The following is a 16,093-nucleotide window of genomic DNA, read 5'->3' on the forward strand; positions in this document are numbered from 1 at the left end:
TTTTCTGTGGAGTCATCAATGGAGTTCGAGGCGTTGCAGCAGAACCCTAGCCCTCCCACGACGTCAATGGCGGCATCTTTCTTGCGTTTCTTCTCGGATCATCTTCATGCCATCTCTTGAGCTCGGAGCCGGGGACTTTCTCTCGGACGCCCGCAAGCTCTCTCTCCCTCTTGGGGGTTTCACACACAGAGGCCTGGGGGAGGATTCTAACTCGGGAGGAACGGTTTTCCTGGCCTTTTCACGCTCTCTCTCGGGGGTGTGGGGAAAGCAGACGGTCTTCATCTCTTGTTCGGTGGAGAGCTCACGAGGAAGAAAGGGGGAATCGAGGAGAGGAAAAAGGATCGATCGTCATCACTCCATTCCCCGGCCTTGCGTGCGATTTCGATCGATCGGAGGCGACGGCGGTTACGGCGACGACGATGCCGGTGGTTCTGTTCGCTGGATCGACCCGATCTAAAGACGACGGAGATCCGCTTTATCTTTCGCCATTCTCGGACTCGAATCTCTGGGGATCGGGCTCACCGAATCGGTGAGCTCTCTTTCTCTCTCTTTTGATCCGTTAGGGTTTGGTCTCCGATTTCTCGTTCGCCATTTCTGACTCGAACGATTTTCTTTCAACTCTGTCTCGCGCACCCCTGCTGGAACGGCCGGTTGAGGGATTTGGAGTTTAGGGCTCAGACAGCTTCGATCCTTCGCCGATTCATTCAAGGTTGGTATAGTTTCTTCAACGGTAGTTAATCCCTGTTTATGCTAGCAATAGTTGCTAAGAGAAATGGGATGTGGTTCCATATTGATGCTGCATATGCTGGAAGTGCTTGTATTTGTCTTGAATATCGGCTATACATTGATAGCATTGAAGATGCTGATTCGTTCAACACGAATGCACATGAGTGATGTCTGACAAATTTTGATTGTTCATCTCTCTGGATAAACGTAAATTATACGTTTTCTTATGTCACATGCTGATGAGATTGATGTCTCTGTTTGAAATAATGGCGTTTGTTCCGTTCGATACACGGGAGTGGGGAATTTTGTTATCACTAGTCTTCCATCATCTGTGGTTTTAGAGTATGCTGATTCGAAGGACCGAATCATTTGGATGAATGCGTTTGATTGTCTATGCTCAAATTTTTCCAAGTATCTCGTTTAGATCATGGAACCTGTGTATAGGTTCAGAACTGTCATTGTTGCTCGTCTTGGCAATATTTCCTGGTTATAGATAAAGTCTTTGAACATTATATGTAGTTCAATTGCACATGTACTGCATTACTTTCCTTTCTACCTATATAGAATAGTACGTGAATCATGTAAATATCATTTTTGTTGCTTAGATTCTTGACTGCAGCATGCAGCAATAGATTTTCATATCTACTAGTGGATTCACAATATCTTTAGCGTTTATTCTTGAGGAGCTTTCATCATTAAAAAGAAGAGAAGTACTGCATTGTAAAGATATCCCTGCTCTTGAATTTTTTTTAGAAAAGGATGCATTGCGAATCTGATTAGAATCAATACTTGATTGATTTAGAGTTTGATTACAGTTAGATCTTTTGGTTCTATGATTTTTGAACTTGGATGACAACTGTTCTGCAACCTCGGATTCCTGACAGACCTCTTTGTGCGTATGCCCAGAATTGAGTTAGTATATGTGCTTTTTGGTGCTCGATGTCTTCATGAAAGTCAAAGATGGTTTGATTAGCTTTCTAACGAGCTATAGCACGCCTCGATCCGATATCATTAGCTATCTGAAATCTTCTTCGAAAATTAGGAGATGATTCTGGAAAACTGATATATTGTAGTTTACTGTTATGCATTGTTCGACCTTGACTGTTTTCCCGATTTTCTACTGAATTTTGTACTTGAATTCATAGATCGGTGTCTCATGAAAAGTTGCTTGAAATGTCCTTGGCTACAACATATAATTTTTTCAGAATTTTCTGGAGTTGATTTGATTAGGAAAATGCTCATTAAATCGTCCTTAGTGTGAACTGTCTTGTCTGTGACCTGATTGCTGTTTGCCTTGAATGAGCTAGTAGATGTGTCCAATTGCCTTCGATGTGTTGTAGATATTCATAAAGGGCATTTCAGACTTCGGAAAGACGCATGGCATATCATATTTGAATCTCGTTTGATGTGAATATCATGCATTCATTTGGCTAATTGCAATTGAAATTTGTCATGCATGACATTCTTAGTTCTAAGTCACTTTGCAATGTTAATGACCTGTGTGATTTCTTTGCATTCTGATTCAGGGTTAAATGTTTACCCAAACTTTTTCCGCATTCAACCTTATGTCATGTGCAAGTTTCACATTTTTATGCATTGTCTAGGTGGTCTTACGAACCATTAAACATGCATTGTATTTTGTTTTGTTTGTGACTGACATGCGCGATTTCACAAATATCAATTTTTGACCATCAATTAGATCTTGATTGGACTTGAATCCTATTAGGAAGTCTTAGGATTCATCTTAATCTTTCAGATGATGTTAATTTTGCATCATTTACATACCATTTGATTTAGAAATTTGTTTCTTTCACTTGTATGCACCTATTCATATGTTTCTTAGATTAGGTCTAGATTAGGACCCCGAAGATAGAGAAGGTGTAAGGCGTGAAGATGGTGGAGGTCGATGTCCATTCCGACCATTGTCATGTACTTTTTGTTTTCCCGACACATGTCTCGGGTTTTATGCATTGTATAAAGCCTGACGAGTTGCGGGTTTCCTTTCTTTCTCGTTTGTTTTCTCTTTTATATTTTTTAGGATTGCCTGATAGATTTACTGTTTTTCCTTGATTGCTTACTTAACGTTTTGCAATTTCAATTTCATTGGTTGTTTTCCTTTTTATTTTTTAGAAATAAGAATAGCATGAAAATGATCAACCACGCATGATCACTTAGTATAGAAATTGATGATCCTGAAAATATAAAAAGAAACGCATGGACATGTTAGGAAAAGCACAACATACTGTTTAGGTACCGAAAGGGCGCTAATAGCAATATTAGCGTAACCCAAGTCCCGAACCTAGATATCTGGTTGCGTAGGAATCGATGGAACACTCCCGACCCTCGATTGGGTTTCTAGCCGACCCCTAAAGTTGAGGCTAGTGGCGACTCCTGTATATTTTTTAGGTTGTTAAATACCTAGATCATATAAATAAATCCGCTGTCACGCGGGGTATGAGTTTCGATGAAACTCACTATGGTTTAGCATACTTGATGTGGGAATAACCCAAAGGATGAAGTGATGCCATCCTAATGGGTGAAGCTAACTATCAAGAGGGCTACCATGGTAAAAGTACCCTTAAATTCGATATCCACATTTGACTCCTTTTTTTTTTTTTTTAGGTGTCGCTTATGTGGGTATGGATCGTGACATTCCGCTGTCACGCGGGTACGAGCTTGGGAGAGCTCGCGATCTCGGGGAGTGAACTCATGAGAGGCTTGATCCAAAAGGCGAGGTGATGACGTCTTTTGGAATGCAAGCTATGAGGGAACTTTCGTGATCAAGTACCCCTAAATCCGACCTTTCCCATCCTTGGATATCATTTCGAGGGGGTGGCGAGATCGGGTCGCGACAGGCTTGGCGACTCCACTGGGGACTGGTTACTAGGTTAAGAGGACTTGAAGCCGTTTAAAAATGGTTGTTGTGTTTTAACTGACATGTCTCTTGTAGGATCGTCTGCATGTCAAAGTCACGTGGAAAATCAGGTTAGTCACTAACCTCGTGTTAAATGGTTTTGTAGGTGGGAGTTATAAGGGGAGGCGTGCTTGTAAACCATTTGTTTTGCAGGTGGTGTAAGGATGAATGAATGTATGTGGGTTTATATTGAAGTGCTGGATGTTTAAATTTAAATGCATGTTTACTAGCTTTAGCACGACACCGCACACACAACCGCGGTCTAAAACCCCGATCGCTCGATTTAGGACCTTAGGAGGGTTTATGGGTGGAATCTGCGAGTGGATGCTCGTGGTAATCCATTACTTACATAAACCCGCTCATCCCAACCGATAAAAATAGCACTGACCGACGATAGTAGCGGTGGGTAAACTATTTTTATCCTTTGGGATGAGGACCTTGAGCCTTTAGCACCCTTACCTTAGGCGTCAAAACCTCACAGTTTCATGCGACATGTGACTTGTGTTTGCCATGTGTTTTGTGGGTAAGTAATCGTTCCTTTTTATCGTCTTTATCTTTTTACTTTCCATATTTCAATTATGCGTTTTATATTCCAACGACCATATGTTTAATCATGAGTGCCCCTTTAGGTTTAGGTTTAGATGGGTAAACTTGAAGTGGATGTGATCCCATGGTTGGGAATCTCAAGACTATTGGTGAATCTCGACTCAAGACATCAAGACTGTGGAAAAATTACCCGAGCCTCAGGGATTTCAAGGAGCTCATATTATCAAACAAGAAGACGATGCTTTGATCGATGAGGAACGCTTGGCCCATGATAACAAACGTCTCCACACGATCCCACCTAGTTCTTAGGTTTCGAATTCATATTTCTTTTCTTGTAAAGGGAATTCTTTTGTGTTTTCCTCATTTCTATCAAGGTTTCCCTGTATTCATTTTTCATATTCCTTGTAAAATCGAACTACTTTGTAAGCTTCAACAAAGCAAGGTTTTGTTTCCCTTGTAATTGTTCGATTGGAATAAATGAAATTCATGAACATTTTCATGTAATTTTTAGAAAAGGGGCATTCGATTAAATATTTGTCGTCGTTCCTTTTCAATTGTATAATTTCTTTTGAAGAAATTTTGATAAGAGGATGTTATATGATACTGGGATCATATACACTTCTTATCATTATTTCATCTCAAGAAAATATAAAATTGACTAGGATTTGTACTTTAATGGTTTCTTTTGATCGGTACTAATTTGAGTCATTTTCTTTTACAGGAGGTTTTAAAAAACGGCTGAAGAAAGATTTGTTATACGAACTCGCCGCCAAATAAAGATGGAAAATGAAGATATCCGAGCCCGTGTCATTAATATGGAGAATCAAATGGCACAAATGATGACGTTATTGGTCGATCTCTCCAACCAAGTCAAGAGCTTAACGTCTATAGTTTTTTCTTCTCCTACCATGAATCTTCCTACAGCTCATACACCTACTATAAAAGTGGGGAGATCTTCCGGAAACTTTGAGTGCAAAAGAAAAGCTCCTCAAAGGCAATTCACTCCATTGCCTAGACCAATGTCTCAACTACTTTCGATAAATACGCCTACTATAAAAGTAGGGGGATCTTCCGGAAACTTTGAGTGCAAAAGAAAAGCTCCTCAAAGGCAATTCACTCCATTGCCTAGACCAATGTCTCAACTACTTCCAATGCTGATCGAAAATCATCTTGTGGCAAAAGAGATTCCGAGAGATAATCCGCCAAAATTTGTCGGGTTCGACTTTAATAAGACGTGTGATTATCATATGGGAGAGAGAGGTCATCATGTGGACAACTGTCTGGTGCTCCGTTCGAAGGTCCAGAATTTGCTGGATAAAAAGCTGCTCACCTTTAAAGACTCAGCGTCGAATGTCCAACAAAATCCTCTTCCAAAGCATTCTGAAGATGTCAACATGGTCGGGCGCTATCGATGCAAATGAAGAACCCATAGTTCCCATTGTATAAGGGATGTTTCTAGTTCTTGCATTTAATTTTTAGTTGTATTCGATTCATTTCTCCCCGTGAGGGAATTTCATTCATTCTCCCCTACGAGGGAATTCTGTTCATTTCATTCGTTTGTACTTGTAATAATCTGGATCATAAACTTTCTGATCCAAGATGATATACGTTGTAATGCAATTTCGCATATCAATAAAATTCATGTTTTGTTAATAGACGTGTGAGGCCAAAATCAGTCCTATGATGATGCTTTGAGGCCTGAGCCTTCACACGATCTATAGTTTCAAAATGTTTTGGTGGAACAAAGACGTCCAATGACATGAGGGCTAGTTCCCAATAAATTTTTCAAAAAAAACAACTTGAAGTTGAAAACAAATTTTCATTACATTTACATGCATCACATTCATTTAGATGTACATATGCTAACCATTTTTCAATTGCATCTCAGGCATGGCATTTCACATCATGATAGTCATTTGCATGGCTCGGATTCGCATTCAAAAGACTTTGACGAACCCAATTATTCCGACTCAGAGAATGAAGATGATCTTCGAGGTATTGAAAAAGAATGGCTCAGACATGAAGAGTCCAAACCTCCTACCACCGAACAGCCAGTCACTATAAATTTGGGAAACCAAGATTGGGGCAGGTCTCTCTCAAGCGGATGCCAATGTATTAATTGGGCTCTTGAAAGAAATATACGAAGGAGAGTGTGGCATTCATATGAACGGTCATCTCTTGGCTAGAAAAATCATGAAGCTCGGTTATTATTGGTTGACCAGGGAAGCTGATTGTATTAAGCATGTGAGGTGCTGTCATCAATGCCAAGTCTATGGAGACAAAATCAATGCTCCTCCTAATGAGCTACATCAAATGTCTGAGTCCTGGCCTTTTTCAATGTGGGGCATCGACATCATCGGACCAATTAATCCTAAAGCATCAAATGGACATCGTTTTATCTTGGTAGCCATTGATTACTTCACCAAATGGATTGAAGCCAATTCTTATGCCCATGTTACTGCAAAGAGTGTGGCAAAATTCATCCGTCGTGATATCATCGCCCGATATGGAGTTCTGGCGATCATCACAGATAATGGATCAAACTTGAACAATAAAGTGGTGGATGGTTTACTTGGAGAATTCCACATTCGCCATTTGAATTCTTCTCCTTATCGCCCACAAATGAATGGAGCTGTGGAAGCGGCAAATAAGAACATCAAGAAGATTTTAACCAAAACGGCAGAAAATTATCGTGATTGGCATGATCGGTTGTCATATGCTTTGTTTGCTTATCGAACTTCAATTCGTACTTTGACTGGGGGCAACACTATTCTCATTGGTTTATGGGACGGAAGCTGTATTACCCGTGGAAGTGAAAATTCCTTCACTAAGGGTACTTTCTTAAATCAAGCTCTCGAAGCTCAATGTGTTCAACAAAGATTTGAACAACTTAATATGATTGATGAAAAGAGGGTAAAAGCCTTATGCCATGGATAAAGCTATCAGAAGAGAGTAGCTAGGTCATTTAATCGCAAGGTTAGACCAAGACATTTTGAGATCAACGATCTTGTCTTGAGGAAGGTTTTACCTATCATTCCATATCCTCGCGGAAAGTTTACTCCAAACTATGAAGGTCCATATATTGTAAAGAAAGTGCTACCCGGTGGGGCACTAATCCTTGTAGAAATTGATGGTCATGAATTGCCAAGACCTGTAAATGTTGATGCTGTCAAGAAGTATTATCCATGAATAAAGTGAAAGGCCTTTGAGCCATTTTTGGATTGAATCTCGAGCCATTTTAGGATGTTTGCATCATGCATTTTCATGCATACATATTGCATCTACATGTTTGTTCATTTTGCAGGATCTCTAATGAAGATTCTACCTATTCGCAAGAGGTTCATCTCAAGAGTGCAAAACTTTCAAAAGTGTCCATTCTTCTTTAGAATTTAGAAGTGACCATGTTCCTTAGAATGCCAAAAGAGTCAGTTTAAACTTTAGAGTCGGTTAGAACTCTAGAAGTACAGTTAGAACTCTAGCAATGAACCTATGTGCTAAGCAAAGCCTGTTCTGCCTACAAATTTTGTTCAATCTTACTTCCAAAATCTCCCCAGAGGGTCAAGGAAACATGTCATTTCAGACAAAATTTCATTATATTTTCATTTCCCCAAGGAGTTGAATTTAACCAAAGTGTGCTTTGGACAATCTGAAAAGAATTGTTAAATATGCCAGGTGGTAGTGCCTAAAATGATGAGAGGCAACCCATTTACCAAACACGTCCTTATACACTCCTTGAGAGAATTGAGTGAAAAGAACCATGTCTTAGGGCATATGATTCATTCACAGTGAATACATTGATTTGAGATGATAAAGGCATTTCATTTCTCAATCCCCAAACACTATTGATATCCCTTGCAAGCCACTTCGAGCCAAATATGGAGCATTTACAAAATAACCCTGTCAAGAACAACCCCACATTGGGGCAAAATAGGGGGTCTTGGTTGAAAATTACGGAGCAAAAGATTAAGAAAGATTTTATTGCTTTCACTTGCATCAATCTTCTTGTGCTAGCTTCAGGTGATTTCTTATCGAGACTCGAAGCATCCCAAAGTGACGAAGAGCATTCCGTTCACTACCACAAACACAATTATCCATTGCTTAGCCAATTTGAGCCATATGCAATTCTTTCATAACCCCAGGTGATGATTATCTCCCCACACTGGGGGCAAAGCACATGATTTACCAACAAAATTGAGAATATTGGTGATGTTTGTAAATGTCACTCGAGAGTCCTAGATGCTCAAAAGAGAATGAAAACTAGGGGGCATGAAAGAGCAGTGTGCCTGGTAAAAGCAAGGCCAGTGCCCATAAAAAAAATGCAAAGAAAAGCAAGAGTGCAAAAAAAGCGAAATCCATGATCATGCAAAAGATCATTCATTGAAAAACAAAAGAAATATCTTGCAAGAGAAAACATGTATTGCAAGCAATATCATTAGAACGAAGAGCAAAGCTCTCATGTCTCAAGACAAATTACCCAAAGGACTCTCGAGATAGGTTAAATTTCAAGAGTTGAACTTTTTAGAAGTCGTGTGATGGTAATGATGCCAAGATAATCACTCACTTTTTAACCTTTTGATATCTGAAAGTTTTTCAAGCATTTCTAAGCCTTACCCGAACCAACATTACAACCCTTATCCGAAGTCTCTTCCGATTGGGATGGTTCGAGTTGAAATGAGAATATCACATTGGAGCTACCGCTAGAAGGAGTGGAAGCAATCCTATCTTATCTTATCTTCAAGGTTCTTGACTTGTAAACCCGATGAAGATATTGATTGCATATTCATTTCTTGGCCTCAAAATGCATACCCTTTGTGTAAGCCCATGACCAAGCCATCATTACGGTCCCATTTAAAAGACCTTTTGATCAATGGATTGTATTCACTGTGAACGTTTCCGAAAGCCATAGACATCGGTTCGGTGAAACTTCTCTAGTGAGGATTAAACAGTTTTCCCATATCAATGGTTGGGAACAAAAGCCCTTTTTGAGAGTCAGTGTGAAAGACCTTTTTTGATTAGGATATTTTCACTTGGCATATTTGACTTAACCCTTAGATGGTTAATCAAATCTCATTTTCTTAAAATACTCTCTGAAAGGATTTGACAATTGGCATTATTTCGCAAGATTGGCTCTCAAGTAATCTTGAAACTCTTTTCAAAATATTTGTTCCTTAGTGAACCGGTTTTTGGTCATCCTAAACCATATCATTGTCCCCAAGTTTTAGGTCAACTTAAAACCTTGTCCCTAAGTTCTAGGTCATCTTAAAACCTTGTCCCCAAGTTCTAGGTCAACTTAAAACCTTGTCCCTAAGTTCTAGGTTAACTTAAAACCTTGTCCCCAAGTTCTAGGTCAACTTAAAACCTTGTCCCTAAGTTCTAGGTCATCTTAAAACCTTGTCCCCAAGTTCTAACTTAAAACCTTGTCCCTAAGTTCTAGGTTAACTCAAAACCTTGTCCCCAAGTTCTAGGTCATCTTAAAACCTTGTCCCCAAGTTCTAGGTCAACTTAAAACCTTGTCCCCAAGTTCTAGGTCAACTTAAAACCTTGTCCCTAAGTTCTAGGTCATCTTAAAACCTTGTCCCCAAGTTCTAGGTCATCTTAAAACCTTGTCCCCAAGTTTTAGGTCAACTTAAAACCTTGTCCCCAAGTTCTAGGTCATCTTAAAACCTTGTCCCCAAGTTCTAGGTCAACTTAAAACCTTGTCCCCAAGTTCTAGGTCAACTTAAAACCTTGTCCCCAAGTTCTAGGTCATCTTAAACCTTGTCTTCTAGGTTCGTGGGTATATCCTTAAACCACTAGGTTCGTGGGTCTATCCTTAAACCATTAGGTTCCAGGTTATCCTTAAACCTTGTCTTTTAGGTTCGTGGGTCCATCCTTAAACCACTAAGTTCCAAGTCATCCTTAAACCACGTGGTGAGACTTTCCTCTCGGTCGAAACCCGTTTGTATACGGTGAGACTATCATACTCGGTCGAAACCCATTTGTAAATGGTGAGACTTTCCTCTCGCCGAAACCCGTTTGTATACGGTGAGACTATCATACTCGGTCGAAACCCGTTCGTATACGGTGAGACCTTCCTCTCGCCGAAACCCGTTTGTATACGGTGAGACTATCATACTCGGTCGAAACCCATTTGTAAATGGTGAGACTTTCCTCTCAGTCGAAACCCGTTTGTATACGGTGAGACTATCATACTCGGTCGAAACCCGTTCGTATACGGTGAGACCTCCCTCTTAGTTGAAACCCGTTTGTATACGGTGAGACATTCCTTTTAGTCGAAACCCATTTTGTATATGGTGAGACTTTACTCTCGCCGAAACCCGTTTGTATACGGTGAGACCTTTCTCCTAGTCGAAACCCGTTTTTACACGGTGAGACTTTTCTCCCAATCTAAACCATACGGTTTGTAGGTTATCCTTAAATCAGTCATTTTCCATTTAGTGATTTCATTGTCTTCATTCTATTCCACGAGAGAGAGAGAAATAGAGATAGAGCGAATAAACCCTAGCAAGAGTTTAGATACCCTGATGAGCAAAGGTAAGTATTAGGTACGTCCTTAACCAACCATCATTGCTTTTGTCAAATTCTATTTTCCAAAGTCAAGTTGACTAAAAATTTCAGGTATCAATTTTGTCTTTGAGTGGAACCTCTTCGAGCTCCCACCCAAAGAGGGGCAGCTGTTGACACCCGAAATTTTCGTCGACATTTTAAACAATAATTTGCAAAAGTAAAAAAATTGTTTGAAATGAAAAGATAAAAAATTAGAAATAAGGAAGAAAAGAAAAAAAGAAAAGAAAAAGAAAAAAAGAAAGAATAAAGAGCCCAAAAGATTAAAAAAAATGGATGAAGGAAAGCATAAAAAAAAAAAAATGAAATGAAAATGAAAAGAAAACAAAAGAAACAAAAAGAATAAAATAAAAAAATATAGGACGATGGTTTTGGGGTTTTTTCGGTCTCTCTCTCCTGACACGATCTCTGGCTCTCTCTCTCTCTGCGTTCGTATTTTCTGTGGAGTCATCAATGGAGTTCGAGGCAGTTGCAGCAGAACCCTAGCCCTCCCACGACGTCAATGGCGGCATCTTTCTTGCGTTTCTTCTCGGATCATCTTCATGCCATCTCTTGAGCTCGGAGCCGGGGACTTTCTCTCTCGGACGCCCGCAAGCTCTCTCTCCCTCTTGGGGGTTTCACACACGAGGCTGGGGGAGGATTCTAACTCGGGGAGGAACGGTTTTTTCTCGGCCTTTTCACGCTCTCTCTCGGGGGGTGTGGGGAAAGCGACGGTCTTCATCTCTTGTTCGGTGGAGAGCTCACGAGGAAGAAAGGGGGAATCGAGGAGAGGAAAAGGATCGATCGTCATCACTCCATTCCCGGCCTTGCGTGCGATTTCGATCGATCGGAGGCGACGGCGGTTACGGCGACGACGATGCCGGTGGTTCTGTTCGCTGGATCGACCCGATCTAAAGACGACCGGAGATCCGCTTTATCTTTCGCCATTCTCGGACTCGAATCTCTGGGATCGGGCTCACCGAATCGGTGAGCTCTCTTTCTCTCTCTTTTGATCCGTTAGGGTTTTGGTCTCCGATTTCTCGTTCGCCATTTCGACTCGAACGATTTTCTTTCAACTCGTCTCGCGCACCCCGCTGGAACGGCCGGTTGAGGGATTTGGAGTTTAGGGCTCGAGACGGCTTCGATCCTTCGCCGATTCATTCAAGGTTGGTATAGTTTCTTCAACGGTAGTTAATCCCTGTTTATGCTAGCAATAGTTGCTAAGAGAAATGGGATGTGGTTCCATATTGATGCTGCATATGCTGGAAGTGCTTGTATTTGTCTTGAATATCGGCTATACATTGATAGCATTGAAGATGCTGATTCGTTCAACACGAATGCACATGAGTGATGTCTGACAAATTTTGATTGTTCATCTCTCTGGATAAACGTAAATTATACGTTTTCTTATGTCACATGCTGATGAGATTGATGTCTCTGTTTGAAATAATGGCGTTTGTTCCGTTACGATACACGGGAGTGGGGAATTTTGTTATCACTAGTCTTCCATCATCTGTGGTTTTAGAGTATGCTGATTCGAAGGACCGAATCATTTGGATGAATGCGTTTGATTGTCTATGCTCAAATTTTTCCAAGTATCTCGTTTAGATCATGGAACCTGTGTATAGGTTCAGAACTGTCATTGTTGCTCGTCTTGGCAATATTTCCTGGTTATAGATAAAGTCTTTGAACATTATATGTAGTTCAATTGCACATGTACTGCATTACTTTCCTTTCTACCTATATAGAATAGTACGTGAATCATGTAAATATCATTTTTGTTGCTTAGATTCTTGACTGCAGCATGCAGCAATAGATTTTCATATCTACTAGTGGATTCACAATATCTTTAGCGTTTATTCTTGAGGAGCTTTCATCATTAAAAAGAAGAGAAGTACTGCATTGTAAAGATATCCCTGCTCTTGAATTTTTTTTAGAAAAGGATGCATTGCGAATCTGATTAGAATCAATACTTGATTGATTTAGAGTTTGATTACAGTTAGATCTTTTGGTTCTATGATTTTTGAACTTGGATGACAACTGTTCTGCAACCTCGGATTCCTGACAGACCTCTTTGTGCGTATGCCCAGAATTGAGTTAGTATATGTGCTTTTTGGTGCTCGATGTCTTCATGAAAGTCAAAGATGGTTTGATTAGCTTTCTAACGAGCTATAGCACGCCTCGATCCGATATCATTAGCTATCTGAAATCTTCTTCGAAAATTAGGAGATGATTCTGGAAAACTGATATATTGTAGTTTACTGTTATGCATTGTTCGACCTTGACTGTTTTCCCGATTTTCTACTGAATTTTGTACTTGAATTCATAGATCGGTGTCTCATGAAAAGTTGCTTGAAATGTCCTTGGCTACAACATATAATTTTTCAGAATTTTCTGGAGTTGATTTGATTAGGAAAATGCTCATTAAATCGTCCTTAGTGTGAACTGTCTTGTCTGTGACCTGATTGCTGTTTGCCTTGAATGAGCTAGTAGATGTGTCCAATTGCCTTCGATGTGTTGTAGATATTCATAAAGGGCATTTCAGACTTCGGAAAGACGCATGGCATATCATATTTGAATCTCGTTTGATGTGAATATCATGCATTCATTTGGCTAATTGCAATTGAAATTTGTCATGCATGACATTCTTAGTTCTAAGTCACTTTGCAATGTTAATGACCTGTGTGATTTCTTTGCATTCTGATTCAGGGTTAAATGTTTACCCAAACTTTTTCCGCATTCAACCTTATGTCATGTGCAAGTTTCACATTTTTATGCATTGTCTAGGTGGTCTTACGAACCATTAAACATGCATTGTATTTTGTTTTGTTTGTGACTGACATGCGCGATTTCACAAATATCAATTTTTGACCATCAATTAGATCTTGATTGGACTTGAATCCTATTAGGAAGTCTTAGGATTCATCTTAATCTTTCAGATGATGTTAATTTTGCATCATTTACATACCATTTGATTTAGAAATTTGTTTCTTTCACTTGTATGCACCTATTCATATGTTTCTTAGATTAGGTCTAGATTAGGACCCCGAAGATAGAGAAGGTGTAAGGCGTGAAGATGGTGGAGGTCGATGTCCATTCCGACCATTGTCATGTACTTTTTGTTTTCCCGACACATGTCTCGGGTTTTATGCATTGTATAAAGCCTGACGAGTTGCGGGTTTCCTTTCTTTCTCGTTTGTTTTCTCTTTTATATTTTTAGGATTGCCACGATAGATTTACTGTTTTTCCTTGATTGCTTACTTAACGTTTTGCAATTTCAATTTCATTGGTTGTTTTCCTTTTTATTTTTAGAAATAAGAATAGCATGAAAATGATCAACCACGCATGATCACTTAGTATAGAAATTGATGATCCTGAAAATATAAAAAGAAACGCATGGACATGTTAGGAAAAGCACAACATACTGTTTAGGTACCGAAAGGGCGCTAATAGCAATATTAGCGTAACCCAAGTCCCCGAACCTAGATATCTGGTTGCGTAGGAATCGAAGGAACACTCCCGACCCTCGATTGGGTTTCTAGCCGACCCCCAAAGTTGAGGCTAGTGGCGACTCCTGTATATTTTTAGGTTGTTAAATACCTAGATCATATAAATAAATCCGCTGTCACGCGGGGTATGAGTTTCGATGAAACTCACTATGGTTTAGCATACTTGATGTGGGAATAACCCAAAGGATGAAGTGATGCCATCCTAATGGGTGAAGCTAACTATCAAGAGGGCTACCATGGTAAAAGTACCCTTAAATTCGATATCCACATTTGACTCCTTTTTTTAGGTGTCGCTTATGTGGGTATGGATCGTGACATTCCGCTGTCACGCGGGGTACGAGCTTGGGAGAGCTCGCGATCTCGGGGAGTGAACTCATGAGAGGCTTGATCCAAAAGGCGAGGTGATGACGTCTTTTGGAATGCAAGCTATGAGGGAACTTTCGTGATCAAGTACCCCTAAATCCGACCTTTCCCATCCTTGGATATCATTTCGAGGGGGTGGCGAGATCGGGTCGCGACAGGCTTGGCGACTCCACGGGGACTGGTTACTAGGTTAAGAGGACTTGAAGCCGTTTAAAAATGGTTGTTGTGTTTTAACTGACATGTCTCTTGTAGGATCGTCTGCATGTCAAAGTCACGTGGAAAATCAGGTTAGTCACTAACCTCGTGTTAAATGGTTTTGTAGGTGGGAGTTATAAGGGGAGGCGTGCTTGTAAACCATTTGTTTTGCAGGTGGTGTAAGGATGAATGAATGTATGTGGGTTTATATTGAAGTGCTGGATGTTTAAATTTAAATGCATGTTTACTAGCTTTAGCACGACACCGCACACACAACCGCGGTCTAAAACCCCGATCGCTCGATTTAGGACCTTAGGAGGGTTTATGGGTGGAATCTGCGAGTGGATGCTCGTGGTAATCCATTACTTACATAAACCCGCTCATCCCAACCGATAAAAATAGCACTGACCGACGATAGTAGCGGTGGGTAAACTATTTTTATCCTTTGGGATGAGGACCTTGAGCCTTTAGCACCCTTACCTTAGGCGTCAAAACCTCACAGTTTCATGCGACATGTGACTTGTGTTTGCCATGTGTTTTGTGGGTAAGTAATCGTTCCTTTTTATCGTCTTTATCTTTTTACTTTCCATATTTCAATTATGCGTTTTATATTCCAACGACCATATGTTTAATCATGAGTGCCCCTTTAGGTTTAGGTTTAGATGGGTAAACTTGAAGTGGATGTGATCCCATGGTTGGGAATCTCAAGACTATTGGTGAATCTCGACTCAAGACATCAAGACTGTGGAAAAATTACCCGAGCCTCAGGGATTTCAAGGAGCTCATATTATCAAACAAGAAGACGATGCTTTGATCGATGAGGAACGCTTGGCCCATGATAACAAACGTCTCCACACGATCCCACCTAGTTCTTAGGTTTCGAATTCATATTTCTTTTCTTGTAAAGGGAATTCTTTTGTGTTTTCCTCATTTCTATCAAGGTTTCCCTGTATTCATTTTTCATATTCCTTGTAAAATCGAACTACTTTGTAAGCTTCAACAAAGCAAGGTTTTGTTTCCCTTGTAATTGTTCGATTGGAATAAATGAAATTCATGAACATTTTCATGTAATTTTTAGAAAAGGGGCATTCTGATTAAATATTTGTCGTCGTTCCTTTTCAATTGTATAATTTCTTTTGAAGAAATTTTGATAAGAGGATGTTATATGATACTGGGATCATATACACTTCTTATCATTATTTCATCTCAAGAAAATATAAAATTGACTAGGATTTGTACTTTAATGGTTTCTTTTGATCGGTACTAATTTGAGTCATTTTCTTTTACAGGAGGTTTT

The 16,093-nt window shown here is 39.9% G+C and overlaps 1 long non-coding RNA gene across 1 annotated transcript; it reads left to right on the forward strand.

Annotated features, from left to right (window-relative positions):
* Positions 1-11,863: 11,863 nt before the first annotated feature.
* Positions 11,864-15,878, forward strand: LOC108960198. Its single transcript, XR_005545748.1, has 2 exons — positions 11,864-11,895; positions 15,447-15,878. It is a non-coding gene; the product is annotated as an uncharacterized LOC108960198 (long non-coding RNA).
* Positions 15,879-16,093: the final 215 nt, after the last annotated feature.

The sequence above is a fragment of the Eucalyptus grandis genome, chromosome 8 (assembly GCF_016545825.1).
Source record: "Eucalyptus grandis isolate ANBG69807.140 chromosome 8, ASM1654582v1, whole genome shotgun sequence".
Classification (NCBI taxonomy): domain Eukaryota; kingdom Viridiplantae; phylum Streptophyta; class Magnoliopsida; order Myrtales; family Myrtaceae; genus Eucalyptus; species Eucalyptus grandis.